This window comes from Hyaena hyaena, unplaced genomic scaffold (genome assembly GCF_003009895.1).
Source record: "Hyaena hyaena isolate Hyena2069 unplaced genomic scaffold, ASM300989v1 scaffold_113, whole genome shotgun sequence".
Taxonomy (NCBI): domain Eukaryota; kingdom Metazoa; phylum Chordata; class Mammalia; order Carnivora; family Hyaenidae; genus Hyaena; species Hyaena hyaena.
The window spans coordinates 861,577-885,427 of record NW_024080745.1 but is presented as its reverse complement, the minus strand read 5'-3'; the positions used below and the strand labels follow the sequence as shown (position 1 = coordinate 885,427).

Genomic DNA, 23,851 nt, shown 5'->3' with positions numbered 1-23,851 from the left:
CCTCCTCCCACCCGGTTGGAGGCCACCTGGCCTCCGTTGGGACTCAGCTCCTCGCCTGCATGCCCGCCTCCAAAGTGTGACCTACTTTTTAAAAACCATTAACACTCACGGGAAAACCGGATCCCAAATTTCGATAACCATTTTTCTTTGAAATACTATTCTATTGCATCACTGCTCAAAAGCTTGAAAGGTCAATGGCCACTTTCAGTTGAAGCAGGGGCTAAGGGGAAGTTGGGCGAGGAAGAGGGAGGAGGCGTGGGGGAGGCGCGGCTTACAAACCTTGCCTGGTGCCCCCCCCTGCTGGCCCTAGGAGGAAACGTAAACCAGCTTCCTGCCTTCCGGGCCAGGCAGGAGTCCGGAATGATTCTCTCCACAATTTTCCTGCTTTTGAGTAAGTAACTATGCAAATGATAGGCAGGTGCCAGGAAGGGGACAGGGGGCGGGGAGTGGGCATTTCCAGGCTAACAAATGGCTTTGTCAACAATAGAGTGGTGTGCATAGAATCATGTTTTTTAGAGTCTAACACGTGGAGGGCAGAGCTAATTCAACCCAAGTTCAAAAACTCTATATAGCTGAATAACTTGGCCCAGTCATTTACTTATCTTTGGGCCCTTGGCCTTTTCTATAAAATGTAGGGACTGGACTCCTGTGCTGCCTCAGGGACTGGGATGAATGAACAAATCAGGTTCATGTAGAGTTTGTGTGTCCCCTGAGGCCCAGAGGACCTTTAAGAACCGCTACACCTACTAAGGTTCACTGTGTCCTAAATTATTCCATTTGGCTTCTTATCCCTTTGCAGAGAATCCCAGACGAAGGACGTACCCACTGATCTGTAGTTTAAAAGATTTTCAATTTTTTACCAAGATAAATTTCTATTTGTCCGTTGAAATGAATCTGCCAGCAACCTTCCGTAATGTAACTTTCCTGTTGCCTCCTAGCACATGCTGTTCCCTCTTCCTGGGATGCCCTTCACCAGAACGGGTGTGTGGCCAGCTCTCATTCTTCAGCTCCCAGCTCAGTCACCTCCACAAGACACTGTCCACAGTGGCTTCCAGTAAGCACAATGCCAGCTGCAGAACACTAAATATTGTAGCAAAGTAAGACTTTCGACTTTTGTTTCTGAAATGTTTCCCAGAGATCCCAGCATTTTGTCAGCCTTTTTAAAGTCCCCAAGAAACGCATATGGGAGGGCCTCTTAGGAAAGTATTTATGGGATCATGTTAAGTGAGAAAAAAGTAGAATGTGAAACTGTATCTATGCTATGGTTACAACATTATAACATTATGTATGCCTGTGGGCAAAAACAGAAGGAAATGTGGAGAAATGAAAGCAGCTGTTTTTAGGGTAGCAGGATATGGGTGAATTTTTAAACCTGAGTTTCTTTAATACTGTTCCAGTATTTTTGATACGGTCATCGTTTTCCAAAGCTGCACGTGGGTCAGTGTCTTCGGTGATTTCAAGAGTGTAGGGTGTAGTTGGTAATACTTATGACTCTGGTCCTGATGGACCTTTCTCGAACCTCCAGAGCTGCCACTCACTACTGCATTTCAGATGTCTAGTGGGCACTCCCCAGGTTGGCGTATCCCAAACTGAGACCCGATAATTTCTTAAAACAACCCCGTTTAAGATAAAAACAAAAGCGGTTCCTCCCTCATTTTCTCCCATCTCTGAGAAATGTCATTTCTAGTCTTCTGCTGCTCTGGCTAAAAGCCTTCAAGTCCTCCTTGACTGCGCTCTCTCTCACACCCCACATCCCAGGTGTTGGCCAATCCTTTGACTCTGATTTCACAACAAACCCAGAAGTGAAGCCCTTGCCACATTTCCACCACACACCAGTCCAAGCCAGGCTTACAGTCTCTGCCTGGCTTACTGCTGCAGCCTCTTCCTGGTACCTTTGTCCCTGCGACACTCTTCCTGACAGAGCAGTGACACTGATCCTGTTTAAACCAAGTCATGGCCTCTCCCTCCTCGGCTCCAGTCCAAATGGCTGCATCACACCAGAGTGAAAGACAAAATCCGAGTGGTCACTCACAGCACCCTACACGGTCGGGTTCCATTTACCTCCCTGAGCTCATCCCCTCCTGTGCTGTCCCTCCACTCCAGGTACACTGGGCTCCTTGCTGCCTACTGCCCTCACTGCTTCCTCAGCACCTTCCCCTCACCCACCACGCTTCTCCTTCAGATATCTGCATGGTTTGCTCCCTTCCTTCCACGGACCTTCATTCAGTGCCGCCGTCTCAGGGAGACCTTGCCTGACCGCCCTAATCAGAATCGACCCACCTCCACACACATTTCTCTCTCTTCCCTGCTCTGGTTTTCTCCTTAACACTGATCACTGTCTAACCCAGTTGTATTTTATTCATTGGCCTGGCTTCCTGTCTCTCTCCTTCACTAGAATGTAAGTTTCATGAGGCTGTGCACTTGTATTTGCATTCTTTACAGCTGTATCTCAGCACCTCTGATAGTCCCTAGCACGTAGCAGGCATTCCCCGCAAGTGTTGAATGAGTCAGTGGATGGATGGGTGGTGCTTTAGCAGCGTAGCTTTACGGTTAAACTTCCCAGGCATGAATCCTCACTCTGCCGCCACTTGCCACATGGGTGATCGTTGGCAAAGTATTTATCCTCTTACAGAAATGATACTGGAACTTACCTTAGAGAGCGGCGGGGAGAACTAAATGAGATCATCCGTATCTCATATCTATATCCCTGTGTCTCTCTAAATCTATATCTCCCATCCATTCTGTTCAGTGGGGCAGGTGCATGGCTGCAATGCTGAAGTGTCGTTCTACTTGAGGGGAGAAGGGAGAAGTGTCGTTCTACTGCTTCTGTGGCCTGCACTGAGGAATGGCCAGGGCCTGAAAATCTCTATGCGCCAAAGTCAAACTGGATGTTCTTGGTTTGCAATGCAGATGCTCTAATACTGCCACACTGAGTTGTTTTTGTTGTTGTTTTGCCTGTTTGCAGAGAGTATTTTAATTTTTTTTTAGGGGTGGGGGAGCTATATGATAATTGTTGGCTTTTATGTCTGGAGTCCCTGTGGGCAGAAGGTACTTTTAATTGGCCACTATCCCTTCCTTTCAAACTTTGCCATCTCACCACCACCACCATCATCAGATACACACCACCTTCACGAATCCCTGTGATTCTGGAACCCACCTCTCTGGAGAGCATGTGACCCGGGTGAGTTAACAGAAATATCTCGTTTCCCTGGACAGCGGTTTCTCCAGTATCACAGCCCAAGCAGATTATTGTTTTAGGATTTGATGTACGTGCTGCAAGAGGAGCGATCCCCCCCGACTTTCCGAGATAATGAGCAGTGATGACCATGGGAGCCAAATCCTCTCCCACCTAGAAGGAGCCCATCAAAGAATAGAAGCAACAGAGAAGGCAGAGCTCAGGCTAGCATGGGAGGAAGAGGTCCCTGAGCTCTGAATCTAGTCTGCCTAAGGCTGTACCACCCTTGGACTCAGATGCAGAAGTCAACACATTGACATTTCCCTACCTAGTTTGATTTGGGTTCTGTAGCTTGTCATCAAAGACACTCTCGCGGGGCATAGGGAGTTGGATAGGAAAGAGTCCATGGGAGGGAGTGGAATAGAGAATTTAGAAGATACAGAGCAGAACTATCTTCTATATGATGAGCATCTCTTACTTCTCCCCCAGTGCTACTCAATCCCAATTCCTTTTACGAGGTCCTGCTTCTTCCATCCCCATGATGCAGACTACTCCTTGGTGTCCTGGCTGGCTTCAGTACTCTGAGATAGAGATTCCAGAATGGGGAAGCTGGGAAGATGGCTTTCCCCTAGACTTCTGGGACCCAGGAGCATGCGAGATGGCCATGCCCTTGGTCTTTCTACTCATAGAAGTTGAGAGGAGTCATATTCTAGGATAGTCATTGTGAATATAAAACCATAGGTCTCTCAGAAATTCTAGTAAAATCTATAGACCAGAGTTCCCAAACCACCTGCCAATGAGCCATTTTTGATCCCTCAGAGTGTCACCGTTGGTGTGCCAAGATTCCTTTTAAAAACATGTGAATTAAGTTAAAATTCTAGAGATTTCTCCCCAAAGTGATCCAGAATTCTGCTTTCTCTTAACCATCCCTAAACTCTTGTCAACACTGGATCCCATTCCCTAGGGGGCAGCGATCATCTGAAGCAGAGTGGTGATGGCCCCTGTGGAAGGCACATTCATTCGCCACAGTCCTCACCAGGCCCTACGGTCTCCAACACTGAGCGTGACTTGCCGTGTGTCATCACACCTGCAGTGTTTTTCTTATGGTGGAGAAATATTTCTGGACCCAAGTCTCTACCAGAAGCAGGGAAATAAAAGATCGAAAAGACTGGATATTTCAAGATAGCTGGGAGAGAACTTATTTCACTCTCCTAAGCAAATAAAGTATGGCTGGGTTCTCATACCTGACCTATTTCATCTTCTGTATTCCTACATGGCCCAGACATTTGTGGACAGGTTCCCTCCAAGACATTCTCTGCAGAAAAATCTTCTGGAAGCACAGATTTGGGGGATCTGTTGACAACCTGAAGCCCAACTTTGAATCTCAAGGGACCTCTTGACCTGAGGCGAGAATGCTATCCTGAGGCTGGAGAGCCTCCCTGGAAGTACTTCTCTAGAGATAAAAGTGTGCCTTCAGCACTGTATGGACCTCGCTCTATTGGAATGGGCTGTAGAGCCAGAGGACCATCAATCACAAGACTTCAGTGCTAAAAGGACATCATTTCACTGGTGCAGAATGACTTCCTTGTCTTCTTCTTCCTCACGATGTTCTAAACCTCTGGCCTCCTTGTTTCTCAAACACACGAGCCTGCCTGAAGGCCTTTGTACTTGCTCCTTCCCTGCTAGTCTCACGGCATCACTCCCTCGCTTTGCTTGGGTCTTTGCTCAGAGAGGCCTCCCCTTTCTTATCAATGACCATTCCTTTCTCCTGCTTTATTCTTCATCTCAGCAGCTACTGCTACCTGACATGATAATGGTTTTTATCTGTCATTTGTTTAATATCTCTCTCTCTCTCATCAAAATATAGCAGGGATTTTGTCTATTATAATCACTATTCTATCCTCCGTGCCTCAAGAAACTCCTGGCCTGTAGTAGATACGCAATATAAAGCTCTTGAATGAATGAATGAATGAATGAATTGAATGCATCTACAAGTAAGGAAACAAATGCTTTTAACCACCTTTCTGCCTGGATCCCTTGACTTCTCAGCTAGATGTGCTGCTCACTTTAATCTACGGCTTAGCCTTCAGACTCTGGTCTGCTACCAAGAAGAAATGGCCTGTTTTAGAATCTCTCCTTAATCTCCTGGAGCCTGATCTCACAACTATGGTACCTAGTAGACAGTCTGTGACTCACCCACCTAACAGAGGTTCATGAGAACTTAAATGCTCTAGGCCTTGCAGACAATATAATTCAGCCCACTCTTAAGGGGGGGTCTGTGAAGTGAGAGAGAGACACCACTGACGTTTCTAACAAAGGGTTAGAAGTCATGGAGAAACGCAGACTGGTTTTGCAAACAGCTGGAGAGCACCACTGCAACCACCTTGGGAAGTCCAGAAAGGCTTCATGGGAGAGGGGATCTTGATCAAGCCCCTTAACTTTTCTGGATTCTTGTTCTCTCAAAAGAAAAACATTTGGATCTGATGAGCAATTATGTTTCCTTCTCATTCAAATCACCTTCTGAGCCCTGTTCCACAACCTGCCAAAGAGCAACTGATGGTGGTGTTATACATAAGCCGGGGCAGCTTCTAGGTATGTTTGATTTTCCAGACAAGTTCACAAAGGTCAAGGCCTGGTGTGATGATGTGGTAAGCAGAGCAGTGAGAAGAAATACCTATTAGTAAATAACAAACTGCACTCCTGGCTTAGTCATGGAATTCTGAGAAGCAGCAGCACCCAGTGAACCAGCCTGGAGCTTGGCAATCGTGGAGGAGACTAACTTTAACCTAAGGCATGTGGCAGGGCTACTAAAGGCAAGCTCTGAACAGCACGCCACCTTGAGTCACAGGACAACCACATACATTCCACACTGGAAGGCCAGCTGATTATATCTACAGGCCTTTTCTGCTAACCTAGCACGTTAAAATTATAGTGGTCATGCCCTGATGTAACAGAAAGCAATATGATATCACCAGTTTGCCTGTATATAATGGCTTAAATCTCCCTTCACCAATGTACAGAGCGTATACCTGATTTTATTCTCATAGCACTTGGATGGTAGTAGGAATAAAATGCCTAGTTTATGTGTAAATAAATTAAGCCAAAGTAGATCGAGTAGGTTATTCTGTACTTGTAAACAAATTGTCCTTAGGAAAACAGTATATGAACAAAGAAAACATCTTTAAGTGGAAAAGTAGCTTGGAGGGTAAGTTGCTTTTTTTCCATTCTTTTTTCTTTTTTTTTTAATTTGAGAGAGAGACAGACAGACAGAACACTAGCAGGGGAGAGGGGCAGAAAAAGAGAATCCCAAGCAGGCTCTAAACCCAGCACAGAGCCTGAAGCGGGGCTCAGTCCCACAACCCTGGGATCATGACCTGGGCTGAAATCAAGAGTCGGCTGCTCAACTCACTGACTCACCCAGGAGCCTCAAGTAAGATGCTTTTTACATAGGTCATTAAAATCACTGAAAGTACCTATTCCAACAAATGTGGCTATAATATTTTCAAAGGTTATTTACAACATTTGAACAAAAGAAGGGATCAAAGTTGAGGGGGAAAGTTAGGCTCCTTTGTTTTGTTTTAAAATATTCCCAATGAAGAAATTATTACATTTCAGTATGTGCCAACAATTCTAAAATAAACATAAAAGTAAAGTCTTATTTCTTATAAAACACATTTTAAAAATCTATTTAGAAATAACTCTGTGAACATCATGCTGGTAAATCCTGCCATTTTTCCCTTTGGCTTTTCCAGTGTTTTTGAGGAAATTTTAATTTCAAGTTCTCCCTTTCTCCCCCCCCCCCTTTTATTCCTTCCCTCTTTTATTTTTAAATGTTTATTTATTTAGTTTGAGGGAGAGAGAAAGAGCACACACGGGAGGGGCGGAGAGAGAGAGAGAGTCCCAAGCAGACTCCATGCTCTCAGTGCAGAGTCGGATGTGGGGCTTGAACTTATGACCTGAGTTGAAATCAAGAGTTGGGCACTTAACCCATTGAGCCACCCAGGTGCCCCACCCCTCCCATTTTTAACACCAATACTTAAAAGAGGCAAAGTTGCCTGACAAAGTCATCAGGCAAATCCTTATCTTTCACCACATAGTATTTTTAGCCCAAAGTCTGTCATGCCTTCTGTTTTGCCAGGATCACCTGGTTTCCCCCACCACATGCTCATTGTCTACCAGATTAATTATATTGTAATCTGTTGATTCCAGCCATTAAATGGACAAAAATAAAGATGGCATAATAAAGATAGCATAGTAAATAAAGATGGTATGAATAAATACATATCACTGATAGCAACTGGGAAATCAGAAAACAGTTATAATATGACAATGTCTCACACAAAGATGACCACTACAAAGGAATAAAACACCAAACACCAAATCTTACCCAAAAGAAATGGATAATCTGTATAGCCCTATTTTTATAAAGAAATAGATTCCAGATTGAGAAAGCTTCACTGGTGAATGTTGCCAAACACTTAAGAAATAACATCCATTCTTCACTAAATTTTCCCAGAAAAATAGAAGTGGGAACATTTCACAGTTTATTCCAGGAGGCCAGAATGTTCTAGATACCAAAACAAAAACAAAACAGGTAAGACAGAAAAAACTATAGACCAATATCTCTCAAAAGCACAATCACAAAATACTGGCAAATTGAATCCAGAAATATATAAAGAGGATAATATATGAACGACCCATTTGGATATATTCCAGGAAGGTGAGGTTGATTCAACGTTCAAAATCAGTCAGTAATTCACAATCTCAACAGATTAAAGAGTAAAATCATGTAATTATATTAATACATGTTTTAAAAAGCATTTCTAAAATTCAACATCCATCCATCATTTAAAATTTTTCAGCAAACTAGGAATAGAAGGGAACTTCCTCAATATGACAAACCTTGTCTGCAACAGCAGCAACAACAGCAGCCAACATCATTGTAATGGTGAAAGATTGAAGGCTTTCCCCCAAAGACTGGGAAGAAAGCAAGAACGTCCATTTGTACAGCTTCTTTTCACCATTGTATTAGAGGTACTGGCTGTGCTTTAAGACAAAAAAAATAAATAAAAGTATATAAATCGTAAAGGAAGAAGTAAAAATGTCTTTAATTGCAAACAGCATAATCATCGACACAGAAAATTCTAAGGAATCAGAAATACAAATAGTTACTACAACAAATATGTGAGTTTAGCTAGGTTTCAGGATACAAGGTCAGTACAAAAAATAAGTTGCTTTTCTATTTACTAGCAACAAACTACTGGAAATTGAAAATGTTAGTAATATCTACAATAGATTTAAAAACATGAAATACTGATAAATTTAATCAGATATGTGCAAGAGGTGTACATGTAGAATTTCTGAGTGCTGAGAAAAATTAAGGAAACTTAAATGAAGAGACAGACTATGTTCATGGATGGGAAGGGTCAATATATTAAGATGTCATTCTCCCTAAATTGATCTATAGATACAACACAATCTTAAACAAAACCTCAACAGCCTTTCTCCTTGTGTTGTGTAAATCAACAAACTGATTCTAAAATGTATTTGGAACACATGCACAAGCGTTTTCCCCAAACATGGAGTCTTATAGCCCAGGTCTTACCTGAATCGGGATGAGGGAGTGGTGGGTTCAGGTGGGGCTATTGGCTGTGCTACTTCTTGCAGCCTATCTGCATATCCCGCCCTTCCCCCACCCACACCGTCCACCCCCACCCCCAGCTTCTGCTCTTTACTCCTGGAAGTCTTCAGGCAAATTTTTCACCTACGAGGGATTGCACATCTTCTACCAATACTCTGCGGCTGTAGTTGGAAGTCCTGAGGTAGTTGTGCTTTTTATGTGCCTTCCAACATCCAACTATGATTGGTAGAGGATTTGGGAAACCCTAAGGTTTCATCGAGTTATTGCCCTTGATTTCGTGGGCTTTGGCTTCAGTAACAAACTGACACCACATTACTATTCCACTTTTGAGCAGGCCAGCTTTGTGGAGGCACTTTTACGGTAGCTGGGGTTCCAGAATGACAGGATCAACCTTTTGTCTCATGATTCTGGAGATATTGTTGCTCAAGAGCTGCTCTGTAGGTTCAAGCAGAATCGATCTGGTCGGCTTACCTTAAAGTCTCTGTCTGTCAAATGGAAGGTATATTTCCTGAGACTCACCATCCTCTCCTTCTCCAAAAGCTTCTCAAAGATGGAGGCATGCTGTCGCCCATCCTCACACGACTGATGAACTTCTTTGTATTCTCTCGAAGTCTCACCCCAGTCTTTGGGCTGTACACCTGCCCCTCTAAGAGTGAGCCACGGGACATGTGGGCAGGGATCTGCAACAGTGACAGAAGCCTAGTTGCCAACAGTCTCTTACAGTACATCAACCAGAGGAAGAAGTTTAGAAGCTGCTGGGTGGGAGCTCTGGTTTCTGTAACTGTTCCCCTTCATTTCATCTATGGACCATTGGATCCCATAAGTTCCTATCCAGAGTTTTCAGAGCTGTACAGGAACACTGTGGACCACAGTGTTGATTCTAGATGAGCACATTAGCCACTATCCACAGCTAGAGGATCCCATGGGCTTCTTGGATGCATACATGGGCTTCACCAACTCCTTCTGAGCTGGAAAGAGTAGCCTGTATTACCACCCCTACTCCCTTATCTGTTGTGTATCCCACTTAGAAAGAAATGCTCAAAAGAAGTCCTGGCCACCAGACACTCTTCTCACCAGACAAAAGTCCACCTGACTCGTTGGTGATCAGCATACAGTAAAAAGCCCACAGAATGTCTGGCTACGGATGACCCTAACAGTCCATCTCCCATTCTTCTAACATCTGAGCAGGTGTACGGACTTACCTGCGTCTTTGTGCCGTTAGGAAATTCTGATGAGTGCTACTACTCACAGATGCAGAGAGACAGGGAGACGTTCTTAAAAGTCTTTTTAACATTTCTGTGGACTTTGTTGAAATATTTAGAAATGCTCATTTCTGGCCCATCCTCGACTGGAATCCTATGGTAAAGAATGAGGAGAGGATGTCTCCTTATGTGTCTTCGAATGGCTTCAAGGTACATGCTATTGTAACTTCTCTAAGCAACACAGCTTAGTGAGAGTCTCCCTTGTCATAGCTTTGTATTTCGTTTCATCAGGTACTTTTAATTATAGGCATTTTGTTGACATAGGTTTGGGTTTGAATATGCAGTATTCTAAGTATTTTTTTTTTTTTTTGAGAGAGAGAGGGTGAGAGAGAGAGAAATCACAAGCAGGGGAGGGGCAGAGAAAGAGACAGACAGACAGACAGACAGACAGAATCTGAAGCAGGCTCCAGGCTCTGAGCTGTCAGCACAGAGCCTGATGCGGGGCTTGAACTCGCGAGCTGTGAGATCATGACCTGAGACGAAATCAGACACTTAACTGACTGAGCCACCCAGGCGCCCCCTAAGTATACTTTAAGACTATGATTTACCTGCATGTATTATATGTATTTTATAAGGATACTTAACCAGCAGATACTCTGGTAGTGAACCTTATTCAATAGGTTTAATTTCTGAATAAACTGAATTAAATACAAACTATTTACAGAATTTCCTAAAATCAGGATGTTAAGGACCAGTAGCATCTGTGCCAGAGATTTACTGTTAGTAACTAATTCTAACAGCAGATAACAGTCTGACTCTTCATACTTCAGTGCTTAGAAACACATCCCTCCTGAGCTGGAGAGGAGGGCATCGTTTTATAGTCCAAGTTACTGTGCTGAATGTACATGGATTTCTTTTATGATGATGACTTAACTTCTCTTTGGTTGTCCCAGAGAGGCTTCCTCTTGTGGCTCAGTAATCCCTGTATTTTACACACAGGAAGGTTCCAGAAACTTTTAGAACAAATTCTGAAAAGCCTATGAGCAAATTGTGCTGAATACGTTTTTTTTTTAAAGCCACAGCTTCATTGTCTTAGTCAAAAACAGGATGATGGAGTGATTATTTCAAATTCTTTTTTTTTTATTAGCAACTTCAAGTATAACAACTGAAACTGGAATAAGTGTTTATTGGGGTGCCTGGCGGGCTCAGTTGGTTAAGCATCCAACTTCAGCTCAGGTCATGATCTCACAGTTTGTGAGTTCAAGCTCCACACTGGGCTCTGTGCTGACAGCTTAGCGCCTGGAGCCTGCTTCAGATTCTGTGTGTCTCTCTCTCTGTTCCTCCCCCTCTTGCACTCTGTCTCTCTCTCTCTCTCAAATAAATAAACATTTAAAAAAATTTAAGTGTTATTTTTATTGATAAAATGACTTTTGGCAAAAAATAAAGAAATAAAATGTATTTGGAGATGCAAAGGGCCTAGGAAATTATTCTAGATTATTCTAGAAAAAGACTAATAAAGGTGGAGGATTCACTCTAATTTGAAGATTTATTTCAAAGCTATAGTAATCATGACAGAGTAGTACTGGTCTAAAGACAGACATACAGATCAAGGGAACAGACTTGAGAGTCCAGAAATAGATCCACCAAAATGAAGTCAACTGATTTAAAAAAATTTTTTTTTATGTTTTATTTATTTCTAGGAGAGAGAGAGAGAGACAGCGTGAGCAGGGGAGGGTCAGAGAGAGAGGGAGTCACAGACTGAAACAGGCTCCAGGCTCTGAGCTGGCAGTCAGCACAGAGCCCGACGCGGGGCTCGAACCCACGAACCGACGAACCGCGAGATCATGACCTAAGCGAAAGTCGGACGCTTAACCGACTAAGCCACCCAGGCGCCCCGAAGTCAACTGATTTTAGACAAACTGCCCAGGTAATTCAGTGAAAAAAGGATAGTTTTTCAACAAATGGTGCTGAAACAATTGGACATCCATACACCAAAAGAAACACATCTTGACCCTTACTTCATACTGTACACAGACATAAATTTTAAATCAAATATAAGAGACAAAACTTGAAGACTTCTGAGAAAACAAAGGAGAAAATCTTGTTACCTTGGATCAGGCAAATGTTTCCTTTTTTAAATTTTAATTATTTATTTTTAAATTTACATCCAGTTTAGCATATAGTGCAACATTGATTTCAGGAGTAATTTCTTAATGCCCCTTCCCCATTTTACCCATACCCCCCCCACAACCCCTCCAGTAACCCTCAGTTTGTTCTCTATATTTAAGAGTCTCTTATGTTTTGTCCCCTTCCCTGTTTTTATATTATCTTTGCTTTCCTTCCCTTATGGTCATCTGTTTTGTATCTTAAAGTCCTCATATGAGTGAATGATATTTGACATATGATATTTCTCTTTCTCTGACTGACTTCACTTAGCCTGATACCCTCTAGTTCTATCCACGTAGTTGCAAGTGGCAAAATTTCATTCTTTTTTATTGCTGAGTAATACTCCATTGAGTGTGTATATATATATACCACATCTTCTTTATCCACTCATCTGTGGATAGACATTTGGGCTCTTTCCATACTTTGGCTATTGTTGATAGTGCTGTTTCTTACATAGGACACACACATTACAAACCATAAGAAAATATGGATACACTGGACTTGACATCAAAATGAAGACTTTCTGCTCTTCAAAAGATAATGACATGTGAATAAAATTCAATAAAGCTGTTATAAAAAAGATAATGTTAACAAAAATTTTAAAAGCCACAAGACTTGGAGAATTATTAGAAAATTCTATATCTGCTAAGGAACTTGTATCGAGACTACTTAGAAAAAAACCTTCACAGCTCGGTAAGAATATAAAAGCTAAAAAGTGGTCAAAATATTTAAACAGACGCTTTCATCACAGAATATATATAAATGACACATTAGTTCATTAAAAGATGCTAATTTGAATTTAGAGAAAGCTAAATTAAAACATGATAAAATACCATTGCACACACACTAGAATGTCTAAAATTTTAAAGATTGACATTACCAAACACTGGCAGGCATACAAAGCAACTGAAACTCTCACATTACTGGTGAGAATGGAACACGGTAAAACCACTTTAAAACAGTTCAGTGGCAGGGCACCTGGGTGGCTCAGTCGGTTAAGCGTCTGCCTTTTGATCTCAGCTCAGGTCATGGTCTCATCGTTCCTGAGACTGAGGCCCTAGTGGGGCTCTGCGCTAGCAGCCCGAGGCCTACTTGGGATTCTCTCTCTCTCTCTGCCCATCCCCCACTTGTTCTCTCTCTTTCTCTCTTTCTCTCTCCCTCAAATAAACTTTAAAAATAAAAATAAAACAGCTTAGTGGTTTCTTATAAAATCAAACATGCACTTACTGTGGTTAGCAGCACTACCACCCCCAGGTATTTATGCAAGAGGAGCTGATTTTGCATGTTCGCTCAAAGGCCTGTACATGAATGCTTATAATAATCTTCTTCATAATAGCTAAAGACTGGCAACAGCCCAGATGTTCACCAACAGGTAAACAGAGTAAAAAATCGTGCTATATCCAGACCATAGAACAACAGTCAGCAAAAAAAAAAAAAAAAAAAAAAAAAANAAAAAAAAAAAAAAAAAAAAAAAAAAAAAAAAAAAAAAAAAAAAAAAAAAAAAAAAAAAAAAAAAAAAAAAAGCAAACTACTGACATATGCAACAGTATGAATTAGTCCTGAAAGCAGTATGTTAAATATGAGGAGCCAGACACAAAAGGCTACATGTTATAGAATTCCATTGAAGTGACTTTCTGGAAAACAGATCAGATGTTGCCAGGAAATGGGAGCAGGTGAGGAGACTGACTGCAAAGGAGCAGGAGGGGGACTTTTGGAGTTGGTAGCAAGGTTTTACATCTTGATTAAGGCAGCAGTTACACGACTATCCAATTGACAGAACTCACCGAACAATACATTCTTAACGGGGTAAATTTTATTTTATGTAAATTATTCCCCAGTGTGTCTGACTCTTAGAAAGGTAAAACTAAAAAATAATGAACTTGGAGAAGAACAAAGGAAGAGAAAAAGCTGAAATCTTGTATTACTCAGTCTAAGAAGTCAGTGTGCATGGAAGATTCCATCATGGAAGAACCTTCCTTCCCTCTAATCCACATTTTGGCATTTGTACAGTCCTCACCCTAGGAAGACAAATAAGAGAGGTAAGGGTGATTTTTTTTCTTAATTCCCACAACTTAAAGGTCTAGGCACATGCCCACCCTTCACCTTAATTCAGGTCATTGAAGAAAGAAAATAGTTCAAGGTCAGTGAAATTACAGATAAGAAAAGATAAGATTTACCTTTAGTATAAAAACAGGTTTAAAAATAGCACTCTTGGGGCGCCTGGGTGGCTCAGTTGGTTAAGCATTCGACTTTGGCTCAGGTCATGATCTCATGGTTTGTGGGTTTGAGCCCTGCATCGGGCTCTGTGCTGACAGCTAGCTCAGAGCCTGGAGCCTGTATTGGATTCTGTGTCTCCCTCTCTCTCTGACCCTCCCCCGCTCACGCTGTCTCTCTCTCTCTCTCTCTCTCAGAAATAAATAAAAACATTAAAAAAATAAAAATAGCGCCTTGGGGCTCCTGAGTGGCTTAGTCACTTAAGCTTGCAGCTCTTGATTTTGGCTCAGGTCATGATCTCCTGGTTCACAAGATGGAGTCCCGAGTCAGGCTTGGGAATCTTTCTCTCCCTCTCTCTCTGTCCCTCCCTTGCTTGTGCTCTCATTCTCTCTCAAAACAGATAAATAAATAAACATTTAAAAAATTAGCACTCTCACTAGATCTTAAATGTTATCACCATAAACAAGAAATAATAGTATGGGATGGGGTAATAATCATGTTGCCATATATAAATGTATCAAATCAATACGTCACATACCCTAAACTTACACAATGTCATATGTTCATTATATCTCAATTTTTAAAAATAAAAATAAATCAAAAAACAAAAACAGCACTCTTACATTCTCCCAGATAGGCTGAAGTGGTTTCCACACATTCGTTCTTAGCTCATGATAGTTCTGCGAGTGGGCAGAGAGGCAGGTAGAGCAAGGTGCTATGAAGACAGAATGGCTTCCTCCCAGGGAGAGGGCGCCTGGATTTACATGTTGCCGGGATCACTCTGACGGTCATGGTGGGAAAGCTGAATTGGATCAGGGCAAAGCGAGATAGATGGTCATGATTGTTGAAATTATCCCTTGACAGATGATCAGGCCCCTCACTTGGGATCATTAGAGATAACAGAATTAGGGGCAGCAACCCAATGAGCCTTGGACATTGGTTGAATGTGAGGGGTGCTGGAGAAAGTGGCTTTGGGGCGTCACGCCAGTGTTTCTGATTTGGTGGGGGGTGTGACACCAAAAGAACCAGGGAAGCAGGGCCAAAGGGCATGCTTGGGAAGTGTTCCCCTGTGACCTTGTCCATGTTGATCTGGGCATTTCATCTTGGCATTTCTCATAAGTCCTAACAAGGTGACCAGCAGAGAAAAGATGTTCCATAAATGTTTGCAGAATTGATTGAGGTGAGGAGGTTGTACTTGAGCTGGCAGCTCATATCTGGCAGAGAAGAGAGGGCAGACCAGATAAACTCTCATAAACGCTGTGTACCTACACCAGGCTTGCGGGCAGGGACACGGTGCTAAAAACACGCTCCGGCAAAGCTGCTTGAAGGCCGTGAGGAAGGGGCTCCCTCCTCTCAGAACAGCTCCAGAAAGATTTTTATTTATGATCCAATTTATTTCCAGGAGCCAATCTCTAGACACAACCCTAGAATCCCCTTTACTGATAGTAGCTTGTCCTGTGCAGACCTGTGACCTGTGACTTTCCACTTCGCTTTCCCCTAAAAGGACTCCACATGCCGTCTCCCCCCTCCTTCTAGCGGCTCTCTCTTGTGTGCATCTCATGTGACTTTCCAGGACAGCTCCTGAGGTGAGGACACAGCACTGTGAATCATGCAGGTGCCCCCGGTGAGGTTGTTCACTCTGCATGGGAGTGTCTTTTGTGGTCACCTCCATGCTGTGGTCCTGTGCTTCTGGAAGTGAGAACCTGGTCTAGATAAAAGGAAAGTGGAATGTCTCCAATTCAGTCCTCATGGAACAGAAAACAGAGGCATGGAGAACCGGAACTCCATCCTCAGGGCTGTATCTGTCCTTCTCTGAATAACTTCCAGAGCCCAAGCCCCATCCAGGGGCCAAGGACCATAAGCAAGTTACTTAACTTCTCTGTGTCTCTGTTCCTCATTTCTTTCTTTTTTTAAAATATAATTTATTGTCAGATTGGTTTCCATACAATACCCAGTGCTCATCCCAACAAGTGCCCTCTTCAATTCAGTTTCCTCATTTCTAAAATGGAAATCATTCTCCCTCACAAAACTGTTGTGGGAGGTAAATGAGATTGTATACGTGAGGGTGCTTTCTTTATAAATTGTAAAGCTTGAGACAAAAAGTCACAGCACCTGACAAATAGTATGTGCTCAATAAATGGTTATGTGTTTGTTTTTGTCTTAGCTTTCTGAAAAGCAGAGGGATGGTAGTCTCACCCGCTAAACCGCTTTTGGCTTTATTTTTAATTCTAGGAGCCCTCCAGATGTTCTTCCTTAGACACTCCTAGGTGTTACATTTAAACACCCGGCACGGCAATTCTGCCCTAAACACTTTTCCACTGCATCACTGTGACGGTTGATCTCATAGGCCGACATTACTGGGAGGAGAAAAGCCCAGATACCTGATAAAACATTATTTCCTGGTGTGTCTGTGAGCGTGTTTCTGGAAGGGAGTAGCATGGGTAGACTGAGTGAAGATCACCCTCCCCGATGTGGGTGGGCATTGTCCAATCTGTCAAGGGCCTAAATAGAACAGAAGAGCAGAGAAGGGAGAATTTGTTCTGTGCCAGAGCTGGGACATCCATCTTCTCCTGCCCTCAGATATCACACTCCTGGTTCTCAACTCAGGCTGGGACTTAGACCATTGTGTGCCCCAACCCCCTTCCTCAGGCCATTGGATTTGAACTGAATTACACCACTAGCTTTCCTAATTCTCCAGCTTATAGATAGCAGATAATGGAACTTCTCAGCCTCCATAATTATATTGATAGCTACATATCTATATCTTAGATACAATAAATATTATATATATATATATATAATAACGTCTCCTATTAGTATTGTTTCTCTGGAGAATCCTGGCTAGTATAATCACCTTACATCATATTGGAATCTTCAGGCAGGAGCTTCCTGATCGATTTTTCCAAGCAATCTTACTTTTGCGGGGGGAAGAGCTACCGTTTGAATGTCAGTCTCCTACTGATTTCAGTGGATCAGCTCACATCTCATAGGAACTTTCACCCACACTTTCCTCTCTTCCTCCAAATGCAAGTTTGTAATCAGTGCTGTTGTGTCCTGTCCAGATTCCCACTGGGCAGGTCTACAGCCCATGACTACTGCAAATATTGGCTGCCACAGGCTTACAGCTGTACCCTTCCCTTGCAGAGTTGCCCTTGACCCATGGGAGCCAACTTGCCCAGAAATATTTGGGTAATTATTCTACCCTTGGGGCAGCCCATAGCCAATGGCTAGCTGATGTAGGGCATGAAAGTTCAAGCCCTTACCTCAAGCTGCAACAACGCTGTGGTACTGTGAGGTGTTTTCTGACACCAAATATGTGGGTTTTCCTGACACCAGCCAGTTCTCCAACACCGAGTGGATGTCTAGCAATTCAATTCAGTTCTAACACTATCTACCTGGTGTTAGTTAGCATGAGATCCTACAAGTTAAAGGGCTCAGTCCCGCAAGACTACTCCCACTTCAGGTGCCAACCACAAATGGGGTCACCAGGTGGCCAGCACTTCTGTTTAACTGACTACAAATTCAGGGGTTCCCATGATACCCCCCCCACCCAGTTTTGACAATTTGCTAGAACAATTCATAGAAATTCAGAAAGCACTCTACTTACTATTACAGTTTATTATAAAGGATAAAAGTGAACAGCCAGATGAAGAGGTACATAGAGCGAGATCTGAAAGGCTCCCAAGAATGGGAGCTTCTTAGGTTAAGGGTGTGCCACCCTTCCAGCATGTAGACATGTTTACCACCCCCAGAAGCTCCCTGAACCCCATGGTTTTGTCAAGGTTTAATTCTTCAGGCGTGACTGATTCAGTCATTGGCCATTGGTAATTGACCTCAATCTCCTGGCCCTGTGCCCTCCTCAGAGGTGGGGGTGCAGAGCTGAAAGTTCTAACCTTCTAATCATGTGGCTATTTTTTCTATTCAGCAGGTCCCACCCTGAAGCTATCTAGGCCCCCACAGGACCCACCTCATTAACAAACAAAAGATAATCATTTCTAAGGGTTTTAGGAGCTCTGTGTCAGATATGTACTTTTTATTATATCGTGGGCTCCATCATCCTTATGAGATCCTTGAGGGATCCGGCCAAGGCTGTACCCACCTCGGCCTAGCTTCTCCCCTGCCCTGTCCTGCTTCACTCACATCCTCAAAGGTTTCACCCCGGAGCACTTTGTCAACCAAGCGTGTGCACACGGCCCTGCACCTGTAGCTTTCTACTCCTCACAGATATTTGTGTGTCTTTTATGTGACTTTTTTGACCGGGCGGCCCTTGAGATCTAACCCATATCTAGTTTGCCTTTGCCTTCCTGTAACGCCTTCACCATGCCTTACACATATACAATTGTCAGAAAATTTTGTGGAATGACTTATTTCCTATTTTGAAGTCATTTAATTCCCATCCTGCAGCCCCCGGCCCCAAAACCTAGCACGTGAGAACAACAGTTCAGTTCTCCCCCGTGAAGATGAGGGCAAAGGATTTCAAGAAACTGCTCATGAATAGACCCCTGCGGAGATAGCTCCACGCCTTTCCTGCCTGGTGCCAGAGATCGCCAACCAGGGCTGGCCGGTGCCTCGAGTACTTTTGTTCCTTCCAACCTGCCTGCCCGATCAAGTTAAATAGTCCCTAAGAGTAAATAAATGTGGCAAAGATAAAACAAATATTTTTTCCAGTTGGATTGGTTCATTCCTTGTGTGGGTTCAGAAGAGGGAGAACCAGAATGTTTTGATTAAATCAGCTGTTGCCATGAAATGATTTGCTTGTTTACCAACGGGCTGTCTTACTTCTTGTCATTATCTACCAAAGTGGGACTGCTTGGTATTATTGAGTGGACTGCTTTGATTAGGAAAATGACAAGGTGCCTTAACCTAATGTTCTTCCTTTGTGACAGAGTGTAAAAACAGCGAATCAAAAGCAACAGACAAGTACAACCCTGGGTAATTGCAAAGGAGAGAAAAGGAAAGCAGGTGGAGTCCCTAGGTATCCTGTTTACAAGTCTTTTTGTTCGATGTGTTTCTGATAACTAACTTTTCCACTTTCCTTTCTTTTTTATATGATATGTGCATCTCACCCAGGTGCTACCATGATTTGACCTCCTAGAAAGAGGAGAGGTGTTGTGGCTCCAATAACTCCCACAGTGTGGGGACCACCACAGTTCTTCCTAAAAGGTCTTCATGGTCCCATGAGGTGCCACTGACTTGGTGGTGGTGACTGCTTACTTATTAAGCATTGAGCCTGACGGTGACCCCTTACCACTGCTAATGGTGATTAGGACTGATAACATTGGGGCGCCTGGGTGGCTCAGTTGGTTGAGCATCCGATGTCGGCTCAGGTCATGATTCGTGGTTTCTGAGTTTGAGCCTCACATCGTGCTCTCTGCCCTCAGCTCGGAGCCCAAAGACTGCTTCAGATTCTGTGTCTCCTGCTCTCTCTGCCCTTCTCCCACTTATGTTCTATCTGTATGTCTGTCTGTCTGTCTGTCTGTCTCTCTCTCTCTCTCAAAAGTAAATACACATTAAAATTTTTTTTTAAAAAAGGACAGATAACTTTGATTGGATCTGTCCAGCCTTGTTCTTGGACTTCACATGTATTCATTGATTAATGCCCCAACACAGCTCTATGAGATAGGTAACTTTATTTTCATTTTTTAAATGTTTATGTATTTTGAGAGAGAGCGAAAGGAGGGGGCAGAGAGAGAGGGAGAGAGAGAACCCCAAGCAGTCTCCATGCTGTCAGAGCAAAGCCTGATATGGGGCTCCATCCCACAACCGTGAGATCATGACCTGAGCCGAAATCAAGAATTGGATACTTAACCAACTGAGCCACCCAAGCACCCCTGTTTTCTTGTTTAAAAAAAAAAAAAACCCCATCCAATATATCTCTATATACCTAAGAGCTTTTTAAAAAACATAACCATCTTACCATTATCTCACCATTAATATCATCAAATATCCACTGAGGAGTGTTTACATTCTTCCAGTTGTCTCATAATATTTTTTTAAAGATTTAAACTAATCGGGGCGCCTGGGTGGCTTAGTCGGTTAAGCATCCGACTTTCGCTTGGGTCATGATCTCGTGGTTCATGGGTTTAAGCCCCGCGTCGGGCTCTGTGCTGACTGCCAGCTCAGAGCCTGGAGCCTGTTTCAGTCTGTGACTCCCTCTCTCTCTGNCTGGAGCCTGTTTCAGTCTGTGACTCCCTCTCTCTCTGACCCTCCCCTGCTCACGCTGTCTCTCTCTCTCTCTCCTAGAAATAAAAAAAAAAAAAGAAAAAAGAAAAGAAAAAAAAAATAAAGATTTAAACTAATCTCCACACCCAGTGTGGGGCTCCAACTCACAACCCCAGATCAATAGTCATGTGCTTTACCAACTGAGCCAGCCAGGCGACCCGGCAGGTAACTTTGATATCATCATTTTACACAAGAAAAAACTGGGCCTGACAGATGTTAAAGAACTTGCCCAGGTGTAAAAATTCTAAGTGACAGAGTCAACTTTGACCCTACACATTCTGGCTCTAGAACCCAAGGGTTACAAATCACTACAAATACTGCCTAGTAGCGTTAGTCGTCATAGCAACCAATAACATTTGAGTCTTAGTTATATGCCAGCAACGATGCTTTGTTATATGTATTAACATTAGTCCTCATAAAAACTCGATCAGATGGATATTTATCATCCTCTTTCTACTGAGGCACAGAGAGGTTAAGTAGCTTGCCTAGGGTTACCCAGCTCGCAAGTGAAGGAACTAGGTTTTAGGTCTTCGTAGAATGCCTTTGTAGGCAATACTCTTAGGCTGGTCTGCTCTTGCTCACAGGTGCTGTGAGCTTCCGCTTTGTGGAGCAGGTGCACGCTGCTACAGACCCCACTTTATAAAGTATGGTTTATCCTGTCTCCCCTGGGAAATATCCAGAGAGCCACAGAACAAGACATACTGGAGGCCCAGTCTACACTATACATCTGCTCTGGCCTATTTGTTTGCCTGCTAGCATTTTCCTCTCATGTTGCTAAGAGCATTCAGGTTTCCTATTGGGGAATATATTAGTTTTCTGTCATTACCATAACAAGTGACTGTTAACTTAGTGGCTTAAAACAATGCAAATTTATTATCTTTTACAGTTCTGGAGGTCAGCTGTCCAAAACAGATCTCGCTGAGCTAAAGGCAAGCTGTCAACAGGGCTGAATTTCTCTGAGAGGCCCTCAGGGACAATCTGTTCCTTTGCTTTTTCTGGTTTCAAGAGATGCTCACATTCCTAGGCTCATGGCTGTGTTCCTCCGTCTTCAAAGCCAGCAGCCGGCAGGCCAAGTCCTTCTCACGCTACCATCTCTCTGGCGGTTCGTCTTCTGCCTTCTTCATCCACTTCGATCCTGTTGATTATCTGGGGTTTACCTGGATCATCTCCCTAGGTGGAGGAGCTGACAGGCAACCTTACTTCCTCTGGGCCTATTCATGGCTTCTCAGCGTTAGGAGGTAGACGCCTCTGGAGTGGATCTGGGGGCGTTACTCTACCTGCCCCAGGAAACCTCCCCCTTTCACGCTTGGACCATATATTCTGCATTAGCCCAGCCCCACAACCCTGGCTCACAGGATAGGTCTGGGACCTTCCCGGAATTCTTGGGAAAGGGAGGCCCTCCTCGCCCACCAAAGAGCTGATCACAGCCCAAGAGCGGGGCCTCTCCCTGAGTGGTTGGAGCCCTTTTGCACTGGCTGTTACATGCTGTGACAAACTCCCTGCTGCTGGGAGTGATGAGCCGGTAGCCATTGTGGGCAACTTCACCAAAACATGGGACGAGGGTCCCCAAAGTGAGGCCCCTTCCTCCTGCTGCTTCCTCAGCACTTGTAATCTCTAAAAAACAAAGACAACTCGAAGAAGATCTCTTTAATGCAACCCAGCTTAGCACTGCTCAGTACTTTGTTCAGTACTCGCTGGCTTGCTTTGAGCATTGGGATGCATGCCACGTTCAGCATGTCGACTCCTTCTCCAGCCTCACCTTTGTCATTCTCAGCATCTCCAAAGCTTAAAAAAACTGCAGTAAAATACCTGCTTGCTAGAATCCACCCAAAGCACACATTATTAGTTGGGCTTCTGCGGTGTGAATGCTGTGTAACAAATGATGCCGGGGTCTCTGTTGCACACCTGAAAGATTTATTTCTCTTCCTTGCAGGTCTGTGGGGCTGCCGGGGCAGCTCTGCCTCAGGCCGCAGATGGAGATAAGGTCCACTCCACATTTCTCTCATTTGTCCTTGGACCAGAAGGTACCCAAGGGCTGTTCTTTTTTTTTTTTTTAACGTTCTTATTTATTATTTTTGAGAGACAGAGAGAGACAGAGCACAAGCCCTGGAGGGGCAGAGAGAGACACACACACAGAATCTGAAGCAGGCTCCAGGTTCTGAGCTTTCAGGACAGAGCCTGACTCAGGGCTCGAACCGTGAAATCATGACCTGAGCTGAAGTCAGAAGCTTGACTAAGTCACCCAAGTGCCCCAAGGACAGTTCTTCTCATGGTAGAGGACAGAAGGACAAGAGGTCAAGCCAAACTACAGAAGCACTTAAAGTCTCTGCTCATATCATGTCCACTAGTATATTCCATTGGCCAAACAAGCCATAAGTCAAGTTCAACATCAGTGGATGGGAAAATATACTCTGGTCTCTCCAGTTCCGGTGGAGGGCGGGGGCACTGTAGAGCATCATGGCAAAGACTGGACACATTCCAAGGGGCATGAGAAGAATTAGAATAATCCACTCCTATCACAGACACCCTCCACTTAAAAAAAATTTTTTTTAATGTTTTATTTATTTCTGAGAGAGAGAGAGAGACAGCATGAGCAGGGGAGGGAGACACAGAATCTGAAACAGGCTCCCCGACGCGGGGCTCGAACCCACAAACCATGAGATCATGACCTGAGGTGAAGCCGGATGCTTAACTGGCTGAGCCACCCAGGCGCCCCCACCCTCCATTTTTATATCGCCCTCTTCTTTCTTGAAAAAAAAGAAAACTACATAAGAAGGTCATTTCAAGGATTTCTGCAAAAATTTTCTGAAAGCTATTTCCAGAAGTTACCAGGATTAGTAAGGTTTCATTCCATCTCCTACCTATAGGTCTGACTTCAAGGGACTCAGGCAGGAGCTCGGGACCCCACATTCATAAAGATCCCATACTTGGTTTAATGCTGTGTGGTCACTGTCTTAAGGTTCTTAATAATTTTTGAATAAGGGGCTCTAAATTTTCAGTTCACGCTGGTCCCCACAAAATAGGTAGCCAGTCCTGTCTACACATGTTGTGTTTATGATCCCAGATAGTGAGGATTAATGCTTAGAACGGTGACCCTAAGGCCTATAGATTCCAAAATGATCCCCAATCCAATTACAATAACCATGTTCTTTCATGCATTCAACATGCTTCTTGGGTACTCTTATAATTCCAGGATTTAGAGGTTAAAAACCATGAACTAACCTGCCCTGC

General features: G+C 43.5%; 1 long non-coding RNA gene and 1 pseudogene across 1 annotated transcript; both read left to right on the top strand.

The window, feature by feature from the left end:
* The first annotated feature begins 74 nt into the window (after positions 1-74).
* LOC120234662 lies at positions 75-2,859 on the top strand. The gene is made up of 3 exons (XR_005529156.1): positions 75-391; positions 939-1,097; positions 2,750-2,859. It is a non-coding gene; the product is annotated as an uncharacterized LOC120234662 (long non-coding RNA).
* A 5,931-nt stretch (positions 2,860-8,790) lies between these two features.
* Positions 8,791-9,793, top strand: LOC120234677 (annotated as a pseudogene).
* Positions 9,794-23,851: the final 14,058 nt, after the last annotated feature.